Below are 16,008 nucleotides of genomic sequence, written 5' to 3' on the forward strand. Positions count from 1 at the left end.
TTACGACAGCGGCGCGCCACGCACTGGACTGGGGCTCGGGTTACCGGCAGGTAGCGGAGCGTGAGACTGGGCGCTGCCGGGGCGGCTGGTGTGTGGTGGAGGGGACTTGCGTCGCGCCCTGTGCCTCCTCGTCCCGGCCCGGTCCGGTCCGGCGGGCGCGCATCGGATCCGATCGGCTCGGGTTGTGGCGGAAGAAAGCGATCAGTCGGGTAACTGAAGGCGGGTTATTGGATGTTGGGTAACGCTAGCTGGCAGCCAGCCAGACAGGCCGTTACGTAAGAGCAGCGCGTCCACCTGCGGAGTCCGTTTGCCGCTCTGCCGCGCGTCCCCCCCACCGGCCGTTTACTTTCCTACAGAGTCGACGAGCAAATACCGCATCAGCCCATAGACAACTCTTCATTAACACTCCCACACCACCCGAAAGTGATCGCTGTACTCCAGATTTCCGCGCAAAACTCAGTCAGCCAGAGCTGTCGAAAGCGTCCTCACACGGGACGTTTTTCCACGTCGCTATGCACGCCAAATGGTGCTTTCATCGTGGTTCGTGCACGCTCACACCCAAACCTCCAGGTATTAGACACTCAGGAATGGGCGTAATGTTAATTAAAAGTAACAACAGAACTACAGAGCGCAGCAAATTCGAAACTGCGAGTATTCCTCAAATGCTGCTTCCGTTGGTGAGTTGGCAGAGCGTTAGATCTTCTTACTTAGATTCCCGAGTTCAAAACCCAATGACAGTAAATATTTTTGCTGTATTTTAAGTGAAAGTGTTATACGGGACAATGTATTTACGACATATAAAGCGGCTGTGTGGAGTTAACAGCAACGTTCCATTGGCCGTTTGCGTGATCGCTACGGTCGCAGGTTCGAATCATGCCTCGGGCAAGGATGTGTGTGATGTCCTTAGGTTAGTTAGGTTTAAGTAGTTCTAAGTTCTAGGGGACTGATGGCCACAGATGTTAAGTCCCATAGTGGTCAGAGCCATTTGAACCACTTTCGTCTATTGGCAGCTTGCTTTCGCTTAGTTTCTTTGAAAGAAGTAAACCTATTGAGTTTCACAGATTAGACAATGAGAACAAGAAAATAAAAAAAATAAAAACTCAGTAGCACGTGCAGAAGTAATAGTAATAATACTCTGAAGCGCCAATGAAACTGCCGGCCGCTGTGGGAGAGCGGTTCTAGCCGCTTCAGTCCGGAACCGCGCTGCTGCTACAGTCGCAGGATCGAATCCTGCCTCGGGCATGGATGTGTGTGATGTCCTTAGGTTAGTTAGGTTTAAGTAGTTCTAGGGGACTGATGGCCTCAGATGTTAACCCCCATAGTGCTTAGAGCCATTTAAACCATTTTTGAGCCAATGAATGATATACCCATGAGTATTCAAATACAGTGATATGTAAACAGGCAGAACATGCTTAGGTCGACAACAAGTGTCTGGCGCAGTTGTTAGATCGGTTACTGCTACTACACTGGCAGGTTATCATTATTTAAGTGAGTTTTACGGGGGTGTTATAGTCGGCACACGACCGAGGGACACAGCCTCTCCGAGGTGGCGATGAAGTACAACCATTTCACGAGTGTAGCGTGAATATCAGGAATCTTGTAAAACATCTCATCTCCGACATCGTTGCGGCCGGAAAAAGATCCTGCAAAACGGAACCAACGGCCACTGGCGAGATTCGCTCAACGGAACAGAAGTGAACCATTCCACAAATTGCTGCAGATTTCAATGCTGGGTCATCAACAAGCGTGCGAACCATTCAACGAAACATCATCGATACAAACTTTCGGAGCCGAACGCCCACTCGTGTACCCTTCATGACTGCACGACACAAAGCTTTACGCCTCGCTTGGGCCCGTCAACACCGACATTAGACTGTTGATTGGAAATATGTTGCTTGGTTGGACGAGCAGCGTTTCATATTGTATCTTGCGGATGAATGTGTACAGAGACAACCTCATGAATCCATGAACCGTGCATGTCAGCAAGGGACTTTTCAATCTAGTGCAGCTCTGTAATGGTGTGGGTCGTGTGCAGTTGGAGTGATATGGGACCCCTGATACGTCTAGATACGACTCTGACAGGTGACACGTACGTAAGCATCCTTTCTGATCGCTTGTATCCGTTCATGTCCATAATGTCCGCCCCCAGTAGCTGAGTGGTCAGTGCGACAGAATGTCAATCCTAAGGGCCCGGGTTCGATTCCCGGCTGGGTCGGAGATTTTCTCCGCTCGGCGACTGGGTGTTGTGTTGTCCTGATCATCATCATTTCATCGCCATCGACGCGCAAGTCGCCGAAGTGGCGTCAAATCCGGCGAACGGTCTACCCGACGGGAGGCCCTAGTCACACGATATGTCCATAGTGCAATCCGACGGACTTGGGCAATTCCAGCAGGACAATGCCATACCCAACACGTCTAGAATTGCTACAGCGTGGCTGCTTCTGAGTTTAAACACTTCCGCTGGCCACCAAACTCCCCAGACGTGAACTTATTGAGCATATCTGGGATTCCTTGCAACGTGCTGTTCGGAAGAGATCTCCACCCCTGGTATTCTTACGGATTTATGGATAGCCCTGCAAGATTCATGGTGTCAATTCCCTCGAAAACTACTTCAGACATTAGTCGTGTTGCGACACTTCTGCGTGATCGGGGGGCCCTACACGGTATTAGCCAAGTATACCAATTTCTTTGGCACATCAGAGCAATAATTAATAATAAAAATAATAAGATCAATAATAAGTACATAAAGTTCATATGACGAAGCGAAAGTAGACTGCCAAAAGAACATTGCTACAAACTCTGAAAAGTTCTTTTACATGTCAGGAAAATGTTCTCCTAGATAACATTTTCAAGCTAAACAGTCAACAAAATTGTCAGCAGTGAATTTGGAACTCTGAAAAGTTCTTTTACATGTCAGGAAAATGTTCTTCTAGATAACACTTTCAAGCTAAACAGTCAACAAAATTTTCAGCAGTGAATTTTGAACGAAGGAACTTTGGTAAGACGACCAAACGCTCTACCGTTATACCCACGCGATATCTACAACACAGACACTAACACATATGTTTTTCCTGTGCTCCGTAGCTATGGTGATACTTTTAATTACTGTTTACGCATTTTCTACTTGACGACAGCACACAGCACGAACTAAGTTGGTGTTTTCATGCATACTCTATCGACATACAACGTTGGATACCGATCTGAGTGTCTGACATCTGAAGGTTTGGGTGTCAGAAAAGAGCCCGTACATCACACGGGACGTGTTCCTCGTAATGTTTTGGGTCCGCAGCGCTCGAAAGCGGCAGTTGTCTGTTACAGGGGGTCCCAGGAGGGATGGTCGATACTCAGGCATGTGACAGGAACGATCATGCGAAGCAAAAAATGTGTAGAATAAATGGTCTCTAAAATTGATACCTTAACGGCTATGAGCACTTCAGCTTCGATACTCTGAATCAAATCTCTCCTACTACAAGTTACTTACTTTCCATTTTTTGAGAAGAGATTGTGTGGACCAATACAAGAAAAAATTGTCTAGTAAACGTGGGCACTAACGCGCATACATTAACAGCTATAAGCGCTTGTTCAGAAGAAGAGAAGAAGAACAAGTGCTCATATCTCTTAAGGTATGCGTTTTAGAGTCCATGTTTAGAGGACAATTGTTTCTTGTTTTGATCCACACAACCTCAAAATATGGAAAGCAAAGAGCTTGCAGTAGGAGAGATTTGTTTCACAGTATCAAAATTGAAGAAGTCTTCATAGCTGTTAAAGTATGCACTTTAGAGCCCATGCTTATTAGACTTTCGAATGATCGTTGCTGTCATATCCGTGAAACTTGACCGTTCCTCCTGGGACACTCTGTATCTTTAGGACACTCTGTATCTAACGCGTGCCGCTCAGTTTGATCATGAAAATGAACGACAGTAAAATTGCCGCGTTAGCGCAATTAAAGCGCAAATTTACTCCTTTGTTCATATGCTATCCACGTTCTTCTGTCCGTAGTATACATAAGAAAAACTTCAATATCCTTGAACGTGGCAAGGCAACAAGAGAAGTTCCGCGCTCACTGAGTAAGAACATTAGCTTTAAAAATACCGTTACTAACAGAGAGATATAAATTACAGTACTTTTCTACATAAGATAAAAATTATTTCATCGTTTTCACTTTTTAGTAAAACCCTGACGGCGTTCTTATTACATCGATGCAATACTAACTAGCAGAATTTATAGATCATGTGAAATACATGAGGCTTGAAACAATGGCAAAAATTTTCTTCTGGAAGTAGTGCATGCTCTTTTGTAGATAAAGTAAAAAATCATTTATGTACTGCATTATTATGGTTAAAATTTCAGTACTTCATGTGTGTGTGTGTGTGTGTGTGTGTGTGTGTGTGTGTGTGTTTGTGTGTGTGTGTGTATACAGTCATACACAATGTTCACAAACGAATGATGTAACAATATAGAAAGATTTTTGTATGAATAAAGAACTAAATTAATACTGAATCCCGAGCAAATCAGGCAGTAATATACAACGATCTTGCACTTCACTGGTTCATATTCCTTGACACGTAGAGACAATCGAAAAAATTCACTCCAGAGAATGCTTACAAATGTAGGCCAAGATTGCATCAAATATTGCAGAAAATTTTTATATTAAAGTGATACGAAAGTCCCAGAATCCTTTAGAAAATATTAAGGCGAATAAAAAAAAAGTGCGCGGAAATCATAACGCGAACGTGCAACCTTTCACATTGCAATCCACACTTCTATTCACGATACTACAGTTAACATATATCACTAAGTCTCATCTTACCATGTTTTCAAGGCTTTATGTCATTAACCGATGTTTAATTAGACAGATACCAATTTTAATAAATTGTCAATGCGCCAGTGCCTTGAACCGGCATACTTTCATAGTTATACTACTACAAGCACCAAATACGAAAAGCGTTTTACCAACGAATATGGCATGTCTCCTCGTTTTACTGTAACAAATCGTACCAAAGACGACGGGGTTTCGAGAAATCTTTATGTGCCGGTACATTGAAACAGCATATATACATAAAACGCAACAATGAGAAAGTCACCAAATTCACCTATAAACGGCGTAATCCGATACGGCTTCTCCAGTGTGCTGCTTGTGACATAAACGCGATTTTGCATTTCATTGGCCACGTTCCTCTCCACGAAGACAAAAAATATGACGTTCCTAGTTCTGCCTTCCATGTTTCGGAATGCTCTGGAAAGTGAAACACGGACAGCCTCTACATTTACGAACCTTCCAAGTCCGTTGTTGGGAAGGGTTAAGGCTAGCATACTGTGGCCTCGCTGGAAGACACAGGGCAAACTGTATTTATATGATATCCAAAGATACGAATGCATGTGTGTGTGTGTGTGTGTGTGTGTGTGTGTTTATAGCGACCTTCATTGTCATTTTTTGTGGAACATTCTGAAGTAACATTGCTGTAGTTTATAACGTATGACTTCAGGGCTGTTTTATGGTAATTACTTACACATAATAACAAATGTGTTGCGAAATTGTATGTAAGGCATACAGCTGTGTATATTCAGGAAAAGAAACTTCCATGTTATCCGCTGGTACCCCTGAGGTCCCATGTTATCCGCTGATACCCCTTAGGTTGACGGTGTAACTCCTGGAAAGGCGTTGTGGAAGAAAATAAAAGTGACCCATAAGATAATTGGTTTTCTTTCTATTTCACGTTTCCGTAACGCTCTGTCGCTTACTTGTGTACTACCCGATGGCGATATTATTTCATTTGGCCTTCCACGACCGTTAACAGAAACATGCGTTGGCTTACAGTAAACAAGTACAGAAGTGACTAAGGAAAGCGCTACACACTGTGAATGATTTCAAGACAGCTGTGCATATACTATCAGGTGGTTCAGCATGTCCTCTTGAAATATCGACATAAACACTTACGATAAGCCTACCGAAGTGCCCTCACTCCCATAAAATAATTCTGTGGTCGACTAATATCTGCACTTGCAAGCCAAAAGAGAATCATCAACACAGTAAGATTTCATTCTATTTCACTGACATACCCCTGCACGGGCTGTGATGGGGCAGCAGCAAAGGCTTCGAACAAAGACCTACTACCTCTGTTTAATTTTAAATAGCCAGTAGTCCTGCAGAAAAATATTCAGCTTCTCTCGTCTGTAGTACAAGAGTTAAATAAACCGTAAACAAAACAACTCTGTGGTCCACCGAGACAGAAATGGACGATCTGCAGGTCCAGACCCATCGTCCGCAGCTCGTGGTCGTGCGGTAGCGTTCTCGCTTCCCACGCCTGGGTTCCCGGGTTCGATTCCCGGCGGGGTCAGGTATTTTCTCTGCCTCGTGATGGCTGGGTGTTGTGTGCTGTCCTTAGGTTAGTTAGGTTTAAGTAGTTCTAAGTTCTAGGGGACTGATGACATAGATGTTAAGTCCCATAGTGCTCAGAGCCATTTTTGAACCAGACCCATCACCGCGAACTGGCATCGTACCCATAAACTACACACACTTGATGGAGGAGGCTTGGGTGTATGTCTGGCTGACCTTTACTGTCAATGTTCTAAAAACTGAGACCACAGAAGGTTACTCTCTAGAAATACCTGATGGATACGAAATGTCAGTATGTAGTCAAATACTCTTAAAATCAGCGTTATAGCTGCTCCATCAGATAAGCCTCATATGGGAAGGTTCTTCCCCCCTACATACTTCTGTTTTGATAGCCTCACGAAGAATCCTTTTGTTTTGAGTCCCAAAGACATAATCATTACTACAGAAAGCAGCAGTTTGTTGGAGGACGTTGGCATGAGCTTTACTGTGTGGGCACCCCAGTACCTCCGAATGTTTCACCAGGCTATTTCGTTAGAATAAATACTTCATTTTGCACTTAGAAAGTTCTAAGCTGACCAGTAGTTCTAAATAAATTACTTACTTTGTTCTTAAAAAAAAAACTGTAGGAAATGAGCGCCGTAATTCGCTTGGACAGATAGCTGCTCGAGGAATGCGATTGCACCCTTTTAATAAGAACTATCCTTCAATTCCCATATAATCGTTTAGGAAAGCTATACAGAACTGAAATCATGAAAAACTTCACAAACCCAGTGTACTAGTTCAGTGTTTTGACTACTGGAATACTCTCCTGCTACCTTGTTAAAGTGTAACTCACGACTAATACTGGGAAGTTACTATCGTTAGGAACCCAACTTTTAATTACTTCTCCCGTCAAATCCCAGAATCTATGCAGAATGTTCAGTAATAATTCCGCTACAGCAAGACATAGCTACGAACAACATAATTAATCTTATTCATAATGTATAAAGGGAAAAAATACGGCAAATATCGACATTTAAGACAAATGAAACAAAACTGTATTATTTCCACTTCACTAGGACTGGGAGGGTAAAGACGAAACGAATGTTGTACACGATAACAGCGTCGTCTTTGATAAGCAACTTGAGTTCTCTGATTGCGAGATGGTTAACATCGTTGTATGACTTCCTGTTATTCCGCCGTGTATTCGTTACGTATCAGAGGGTTCGAAACACTCTGAAACATCGACTCAACCATTCAAACGCCTAAACGCTTCCACTTCATGCCTGCCCATTCTCCCTTGATTCCGCTGGTCGGTCGATCGGTTGATATAATTGTAGGGCTCGCGGCAGCGCCACGTTCGCGGGCCCCAGGAAACGAAATCACAGAGCTTCGGTGCTCTTCTAAAGCCCGAGTTTCTCAGCTTGCCCCAGATGCGGAAGAACACGCGAAGCTGCAGCTATGGGCGGTCACAAAAAAAAATCATTTCTAAAATTATCCTCTTGACGGAGCAATTTTTTGTGAGCGCCGTGTCTTTGTGAGCATTTCGAGCATTTCATCCCGGCCGGCTTCCGTTTCATTTGGCTATAATACTCCTATTCAAGAACCAACATGAAAATTAATAGTTGTCAGAGCCAGCGGCCATCTGTGGATGCGGATAAAACAAAAGTAGTAGCTATTTCGAGCACATCACGCATTGATAATTACTTATATACAAAAAATAAAAAAAATATGCGCTCTTTTTCCACCACCTGCGACTGAATTCCTGCTTTCATATGTTGCAACAGCCAGGTAACAAAAATAATGGCAAATGAGAACAGTGGTCACCCGATATTATGTAAATACTGAAAGCCTACTGATTCCCGCAACATTCTTAAATAGGTACCGACTCTTCCTTCAGCCGTAGTTGAATTTCGTCCAGTAAGAAAAATACCAGAATTTCCTATTTCAGAGCGACTTCAATAGTGAGATGAGTAACTGAAATACGAAATAATACGTAAGGTAGTAAGCTTCTCAGTATCAGCTATCGCATATGCGTTTTTACAGCTTCCCACTGTCAGTGACATACGCTGCGTTAACGAAAGCCATGGGATCGTATCGGACCTCCTTTTGCCCGGCGTAGTGCAACAACTCGACGTGATATGGACTCAACTGGTCGGAAGTCCCCTGCATAAATATTGAGCCATGATCCCTCTATAGCCGTCCATAATTGTGAAACTGTTGCGCTGCCGGATTTTGTGCACGAACTGACTCCTCGATCATGTCCCATAAACGTTCGATGGGATTCATGTCGGGCGATGTGGGTGGCCAAATCATTCGCACGAACTGTCCACAGTGTCCTTCAAAGCAGTCGCGAACAGTTCTGGCCCTGTGACGTGGCATATTGTCATCCATAAAATTCCCGCCGGTGTTGGGAACATGAAGTTCATGAAAGGCTGGAAATGGTGTCCAGCCGAACATAACTAGACGACGCAATCCATTCCACGTAGGCACAACTCATACCATTATGGAGCCATGACCAGTTTGCACAGTGTCTTGTTGACAACTTGGTTCCATGGCTTCGATATGGTCTCGAGCCCAGGAGAGGCAGACGATGTCGTGCCAAATTTCGCCGCACTATCCTAAAGGATAAATTAGCCGTATCTCCCTCATTGATTTCTGCTGTTATTTCACGCAGTGTCGCTTGTCTGTTAGCACTGAAAGCTCTATGCAAACGTCGCTGTTCTCGGTCGTTGTCCATTGTGAGAGGTTATGCCTGAAATGTGGTAGTCTCGACACGCTCTCAACACTGTAGATCACGGAATATCGAATTCTCTAAGGATTTCCGAAATGAAACATCCTATGCGTCTAACTGCAACTAGCATTCCGCTTTCAGAGTATAATAATACCCATCTTGTGACCATAACCATGATGTAAAACCTCACACGACTTAACTGAGTACGAATGACAACTCCGCCTATGCACTGCCCTTTTATGCTTTGTGTACGCGGTATTACCGCCATCTGTATATGTGCGTATTTGCTATCCCATGACTTCTGTCACCTCGATATATACAAGGTGAACTGACAAACCTGCAGAGGTTGTTCGCAGATACCTTCTGAATATTTTGATATAAGGATCGGACAGGGTCCTGCGGCTGGTTACCAAGTTATTGCAGTTGGGTTTCTTTCTTGCCCCAGATAGATTTATATCTGTAATGCACTGAAAATAGCTACAACAGTGCAAATGTCGACGGCAGACATGTGTGTCTTGTTTCCATTCACTCACCGTTCCTTCTCTTGACAACAGTAATGTCTTCTTGAACTCGTTGCCCTGAAGTTTACATTCAGTACTGATCGGTTCTGTCTGGGGATTCGTTTTCCACGAGAGTCAGTTCTGCGTTAACAGCGATCCACAGCACTGCTATGAGCAGGTTTACCGACAAAGAGTTGGCAGATACGCACCTCGTACCTGGGTTCACTGAATCCAATGGAAAAGCGACCCAACGACGCTATGTTAAGATGTTCCCACACTGACGGCAACCACATCACACTACAGTGTTTAGTCTGAGAGTTATTGCATTACTCTGTGTTGAGTGTGATACGTTTTGGCTATAGAATATTACACGCTTCTCCAGCGTTATGAAGGTATTTTTGCAGGAACAAGGGTGACTGCGGTAACAAATCGAATAAATCATTATTACGTTATTACTCTGTAACGAGCCGTCATAGATCGTGGATCTCTTATACCAAAACACTCAGAAGCTATCTCTGAAAGTTTACACTTGATTCACTGCATTGTGGAAGATAATACAGCACACGCACGAGTTAACAATTATGTAAAATACCCACCACGTACTTCGGATTTCTATGCATCTAAATCTCCCAGTCAGATGAATAATAGTTCCCGTTAGTACTCTGTAGATATTAATTTACTGCACGCAGAAGTTTCTCCGATGTGCATATATGATTGTACGATATTTGCAGACTGAATTAGTAAAATATAATTTTTAAATATGATAGGTCGAACACAAAAATAACATGTCTTTCCATTCGCATACAACTCTTTATTGTTCTCATGCTATCACCATTACATAAAATTAGTCGTAATTTGTTGTACTATCCGACTTTTTGGCTTTGTGAAAATAAATAAAAGGACGTATATATTTGCTATCTAACTGAAACTGTAAGGTCTACAGTGGAATTGGGATCAACAAGCCAACAGGCGAATTCTTTACCCAACGAGGACACATCTTCCATAGATTAAAAATTATGTTTCCGCCCGGGATCGAACCGGGGACCTTCCGCGTGTTAGGCGGATGTGATAACCACTACACCACGGAAACACTTGTCATAGTTCAGCATGTTATTTGTATATTATGTACGTTTACATTTAGGCGCAGCATACGCGTTTCAGTTTTAGGTGACTGGTTTCGTTAGGTAACGGTACTATGGGCAACATGTAAACAGCTGCTACATGACCAAGCGAGTTCAGGTTTCGCGAAGCGCTTTAATGTCCATTCCAAGACGTTGGGAGAAACCTTTAGGAAAGACTTGCTTACTGTGACGTCTGAGAGCTATGATCGTAGTTTAGCAGAATACGTATTGCCAAGTGTGACGCACGTCGCATGCCATTACCCGATGCTCGCATGTTTTTCAGCGTAGTTCACTTAATTATCCAAGGCCCCCAACCTGCACTATTCTTAGAAGTTACGTGTTCTAAATCATTCCAAACATGTGCGATAGGCATTTGCTTAACAATCCTTTAAAGGGGCTGCATTTTTGTAGTGACAATTACTGTAACATCTCAATTATAATATAGGCGAACTGTTCACCGACAGTTTCAACGGAAGTGTTTCATTTTGATACTAAGTGGTTTATTAGAAACTATACTTTTTATCATATGTTCCTCTAGTTCATTTCAGTAATCAGTATCTTGCAACGTCATGTCCATATCACTCTCGTGGACTTCCCTGTAAAACGGGAAATATTATTCCTCGTCGTACTCATTTTATATAATTATTTGCACTTCATTAAGTTTATTGCTCAAGTCCTCTTTCTCACCTTCGTCCTAATTTTTATTTACTGTAAAAATTTTTATGTACTCTAAACAGTTCATATAGTCAGATTAACAAAAGTAGACTAGATTTGGTCAGAAGAGCTACGTAGTCATCTGCGTTCGATATTTTTACCTGTCTGCTTTACACTTTTTTTTTTCACTTGCACCATTGATTCTCCAAAACATGATAACTTCCTTGACTTCATGTTCTTATTCGTAGAAAGTCTAAAGCAGCTTCCGCATGACCATTCTCATCCCGGCTTCCAAACAGATAATGTTTTGTGGCTAGATTAGATTATTCGAGAATTATAAAACTTTCTTTACTAATCCCTCCCTACAACCCTGTGATAGAAATTGTGAAACACTCTGCATATGTAGTATCTGCAGAATTTAATGGACGTGGAGATCCAGGTAACTTTGACGTCAGTTAGGATTTGGCAGATGAGGGATTTGTAGGTGAGGATCACGTAACTACCTCTTGCTATAGTTTTTGGGCTTTTGCTTAAGTTATACCTTATGCAGGACTTGAGCTAGTACCGAGCCGTTACTTCCTCCCAAACAGGTGTGCTTTACCACTGCAGGTGTTTCGGTATCCCCTTTGCTAGCGAGTTCAGATGGTTCAAAAGGCTCTGAGCGCTATGGGACTTAACTAAGTCCGATAGACTTACAACTACTTAAACCTGACTAACCTAAGGACATCACACACATCCATGCCCGAGACAGGATTCGAACCTGCTACCGTAGCAGCAGCCCGGTTCCAGACTGAAGCGCCTAGAACCGCTCGGCCACAGCGGCCGGTTGCAAGCGAGTGCTAGGCTTGGGAAACTGAGAAGGTTATCACTCTTCCGAAAACTAACAAAAAGCTATTCATCTCGGAAAGCTGCCGTCCTGTCTGCCTAATAACAGACCTTAGCAAACTTCTCGAACATAATCTTTACCTCTTCCTCTAAGTCCTCCCAGACACCAACATTCTAACAGCCGAGCAGTTTGGTTTCCGGACCGAGCGTTCTACAGCAATCCCTGCCCTTGGCTGAACATATTTATTTGGTCAGGGCAAAGGGAGAATCAACAGGAGCAGTGTTCTGATGCATAGAAAAAGGTTGTCTGTCATGATGACCTCATTCAGAAACCAGGTTATCTTCGGTGCCCAGAGTGCATAATGATTATCAACTCCTTTCTCACAAAGCGGCGCTTCTTTGTAAGAAATAGCATTCGTCCCAGTCAGACACGGCCATCGGAGGCAAGAGCACTACAAGGTGGGGCCGGCCGAAGTGGCCGAGCGGTTCTAGGCGCTACAGTCTGGAGCCGCGCGACCGCTACGATCGCAGGTTCGAATCCTGCCTCGGGCATGGATGTGTGTGATGTCCTTAGGTTAGGTTTAAGTAGTTCTAAGTTCTAGGGGACTGATGACCTCAGAAGTTAAGTCCCATAGTGCTTAGAGTCATTTGAACCATTTTTGAACTACAAGGTGGGAGCGCCTCTTGTGTACATTGTTTACACGATCGATATGCCTGAACAGGTCGTCGGTTAAATGGCACTCTACGCCACCGACACTGCGATGCACACTGAGGCGATAAAAGTAATGGAATACCTCCTAATATTGTGTCGGACCTCCTTAATGCAGCAACTCGATGTTCCATGGTCTCAACAAGTCACTGGAAGTGCCCAGTAGAAAAAATGAGCCACGTTGCCTCTATAGCCGTCGCTAATTACGGAAATATTGGCGGTTCAGGATTTTGTGCACAAACTGACCTCTCGATAATCTCCCACAAGTGTTCGATGGGGTTCATGTCGAGCTATCTGGACGACCAAATCATTCGCTCGAGTTGCCCAGAACGAATAATTTTGGCACAGTGACATGGCGCATTGTCATCCACAAAAATTCTGTCGTTGTTTGGGAACATGAAGTCGACGAATGTCTGCAAATGGTCTCTAAGTAATCATTCATAGACATTTTCAGTCAAAGATCTGTTCAGTTTTACCAGAGGACAGCCCACACCACTATGGAGCCACCACCAGCTTGCACAGTGCCTTGCTGACAACTTGGGAACTTGGCTTCGTCAGGTTTGCGCCACGCTCGAACCCTCCCATCAGCTCTTACCAGCTGAAATCTGGCCATGGTCTTTCAGTCATCTAGAGTCCAATCGATATGATCACGAACCCAGGAGAGGCACTGCCGATGATATCGTACTGTTAGCAAGGCTACTCGCGTCGGCCGTCTTCTGCCATAGCCAGTTAACGCCAAATTTCGCGGTACTGACCTAACGGACAGGTTCTTCGTAACTCCCACATTGATATCTGCGGTTATTTAACCCAGTGTTGCTTGTGTGTTAGCACTGACAACTCTGCGCAACGCCGCTGCTCTCGGTCGTTATGTGAATACCATCAACCACTGTATGAGAGATAACGCCTAGGATGTAGTATTCTCGGCACCCTCTTGACACTGTGGATCTCGGAATATTGAATTCCCTAACAATTTCCGAAATACAATGTCCCCTGCTTCTAGTTCCAAGTATCATTCCACATTCTAAGTCTGTTAATTTTCATTGTACGGCTGTAGTCACGTCGAAAACCTTTTCACATGAGTCACTTAGGTACAAATGACAGATCCGTTGATGCACTGCTCTTTTATATCTCGTGTGCGTAATAATACTGCCATCTGCATACGTTCATATGGCGCAGTGGTTAGCACACTGGAACTCCCATTCGAGAGGACGACGGTTCAATCCCACGTCTGGCCATCCTGATTTAGGTTTTCCGTGATTTCCCTAAATCGCTCCAGGCAAATGCCGGGATGGTTCCTTTGAAAGGGCACGGCCGACTTCCTTCCCTAATCCGATGAGACCGATGACCTCACTGTCTGATCTCATCCCCCAGAAAACAACTACGTTCTTATGGCTGTTCAAATGGTTCAAATGGCTCTGAGCACAATGGGACTGAACTTCTGAGGTCATCAGTCTCCTAGAACTTAGAACTACTTAAACCTAACTCAGCTAAGGACATCACACACATCCATGCCCGAGGCAGGATTCGAACCTGCGACCGTAGCGATCGCGCGGTTTCAGACTGCAGCGCCTAGAACCGATCGGCCACTCCAGCCGGCTCATATGGCTGTTCCACGACTTCTGTCACCTCAGTGTTCATTCACCGAAACTTACATCAAGGGTGGCATAAAATTACTCACTGTCGCAATTTTTGGAAATTCAAAATTATGCCGACCAAAAGCCAATCCAATTACTTCACAACTAAGTACAAACTACATGAGGCAGCCGGTATTTGCCTTGGCGTGCGAAACGAGCCAACACCAGGAAAGGGTACAAAGTACTTACTGTACCTCCGTTATAATACATCGTGGTGGGGCCAAAAACGCTGCGAGTAACGTTTCCCCATTGGGGCCAGTATAAAAATCTTTGGCCGCATCTGTTACATCTGTAAGATTCCGTTACACACAGCTAATTGGGAATTTCCGGTAGTCGATTTCCAACTCTCGCATTCGCCTGATCACCAAGGGAAAACTCCAGAAAATCTTGGTCAGACGGCACTGCCACACGATTGTATTCCGCGATGGAAACAAAGACGCTGCAACTAACGTTTCATCGTTGGCGCTTATGTAATCTCTGGTCACAGTGGGCTGTACCACAGTCTAAAATGTGGCTGTATCTTAGACCATAGATGATATAGACCTTGTACACAGTCAGTATTTTGAAACCAACGTGTCCTTCTGCTGACTAGTGGCAGCAACCATTTTGCAGACGACTTCTGGAATACTGTTAAAATTATCTTAGTTGTAATAATTTCGTTAAGTGTTTCTTTATTGCGGTGGTGGAATCTTGTGCAGCATTTGGTCTCACTGGAAGATATGAGAAAGGAAGTAATATGCCGTTGCACGGGTAAAGCTGTTTTAAGAATACAAAAAAAAATTGCGAATACATTTTGTTATTAAAGTTAGGATGTATGTTGCTACCCAGTTCTAAAATTCTATGAATTATGAAGATTCTGATATAGCAGAACGTTAATATCTAATACATTACAAGTGTCTCCACCTTAACCAAACTTTTCTAACAGATTATGTATTTTATCTTCATATTGATTCGTTATCTGTATTTCATTAAAAGTAAGTCATAAATATAAACTTTCGTTTTGTGTAAAACCGAACATTATGGATGGACTTGGACATTATTTCTTATAAAAGCAAACATTTAACGTATATTTTTCATCAGAAAACTAAATACTTGCTGCCAAACTGTGAACTAAATGACTCACAGTGCAGTAAAACCAGAAATTGCCTTAACAACTGTAATTCTGTCGAGTGCAAAGAGATAAAAAGTTAATGCAATGTTTCAATCTCTTTGTTATGGTTTCACCTGCCCAAATGTAAAAACGATATCATCGCATATATATTGAGAATTTCAGAGAAACTGGGTAAACTGTACTAACACATGTGTAATACAAATACAAGTCGTTCAGTTGTTATAATCAATGCTTGATTTGAGCAATAAATGAGAAAAATTGTAACTGTCGGCTCCACTTCGCGTAGTTGGATGACGAAAGGTCGTTTGTTTGAGTCCGTCACTTGACTTGGTTTCAAACCTCAGTAAAACAGAAACAGGGGCGTGCGCCATCTATATGTACCGTAAGTACAGTCTAATGGTCCA

At 43.4% G+C, this 16,008-nt stretch overlaps 1 non-coding gene across 1 annotated transcript; it reads right to left on the bottom strand.

Annotated features, from left to right (window-relative positions):
- Nucleotides 1–10,567: 10,567 nt before the first annotated feature.
- On the bottom strand, nucleotides 10,568–10,640 carry Trnav-aac (transfer RNA valine (anticodon AAC)). Its single transcript has one exon. It is a non-coding gene; the product is annotated as a tRNA-Val (tRNA).
- Nucleotides 10,641–16,008: the final 5,368 nt, after the last annotated feature.

This window comes from Schistocerca cancellata, chromosome 2, assembly GCF_023864275.1.
Source record: "Schistocerca cancellata isolate TAMUIC-IGC-003103 chromosome 2, iqSchCanc2.1, whole genome shotgun sequence".
Classification (NCBI taxonomy): Eukaryota; Metazoa; Arthropoda; class Insecta; order Orthoptera; family Acrididae; genus Schistocerca; species Schistocerca cancellata.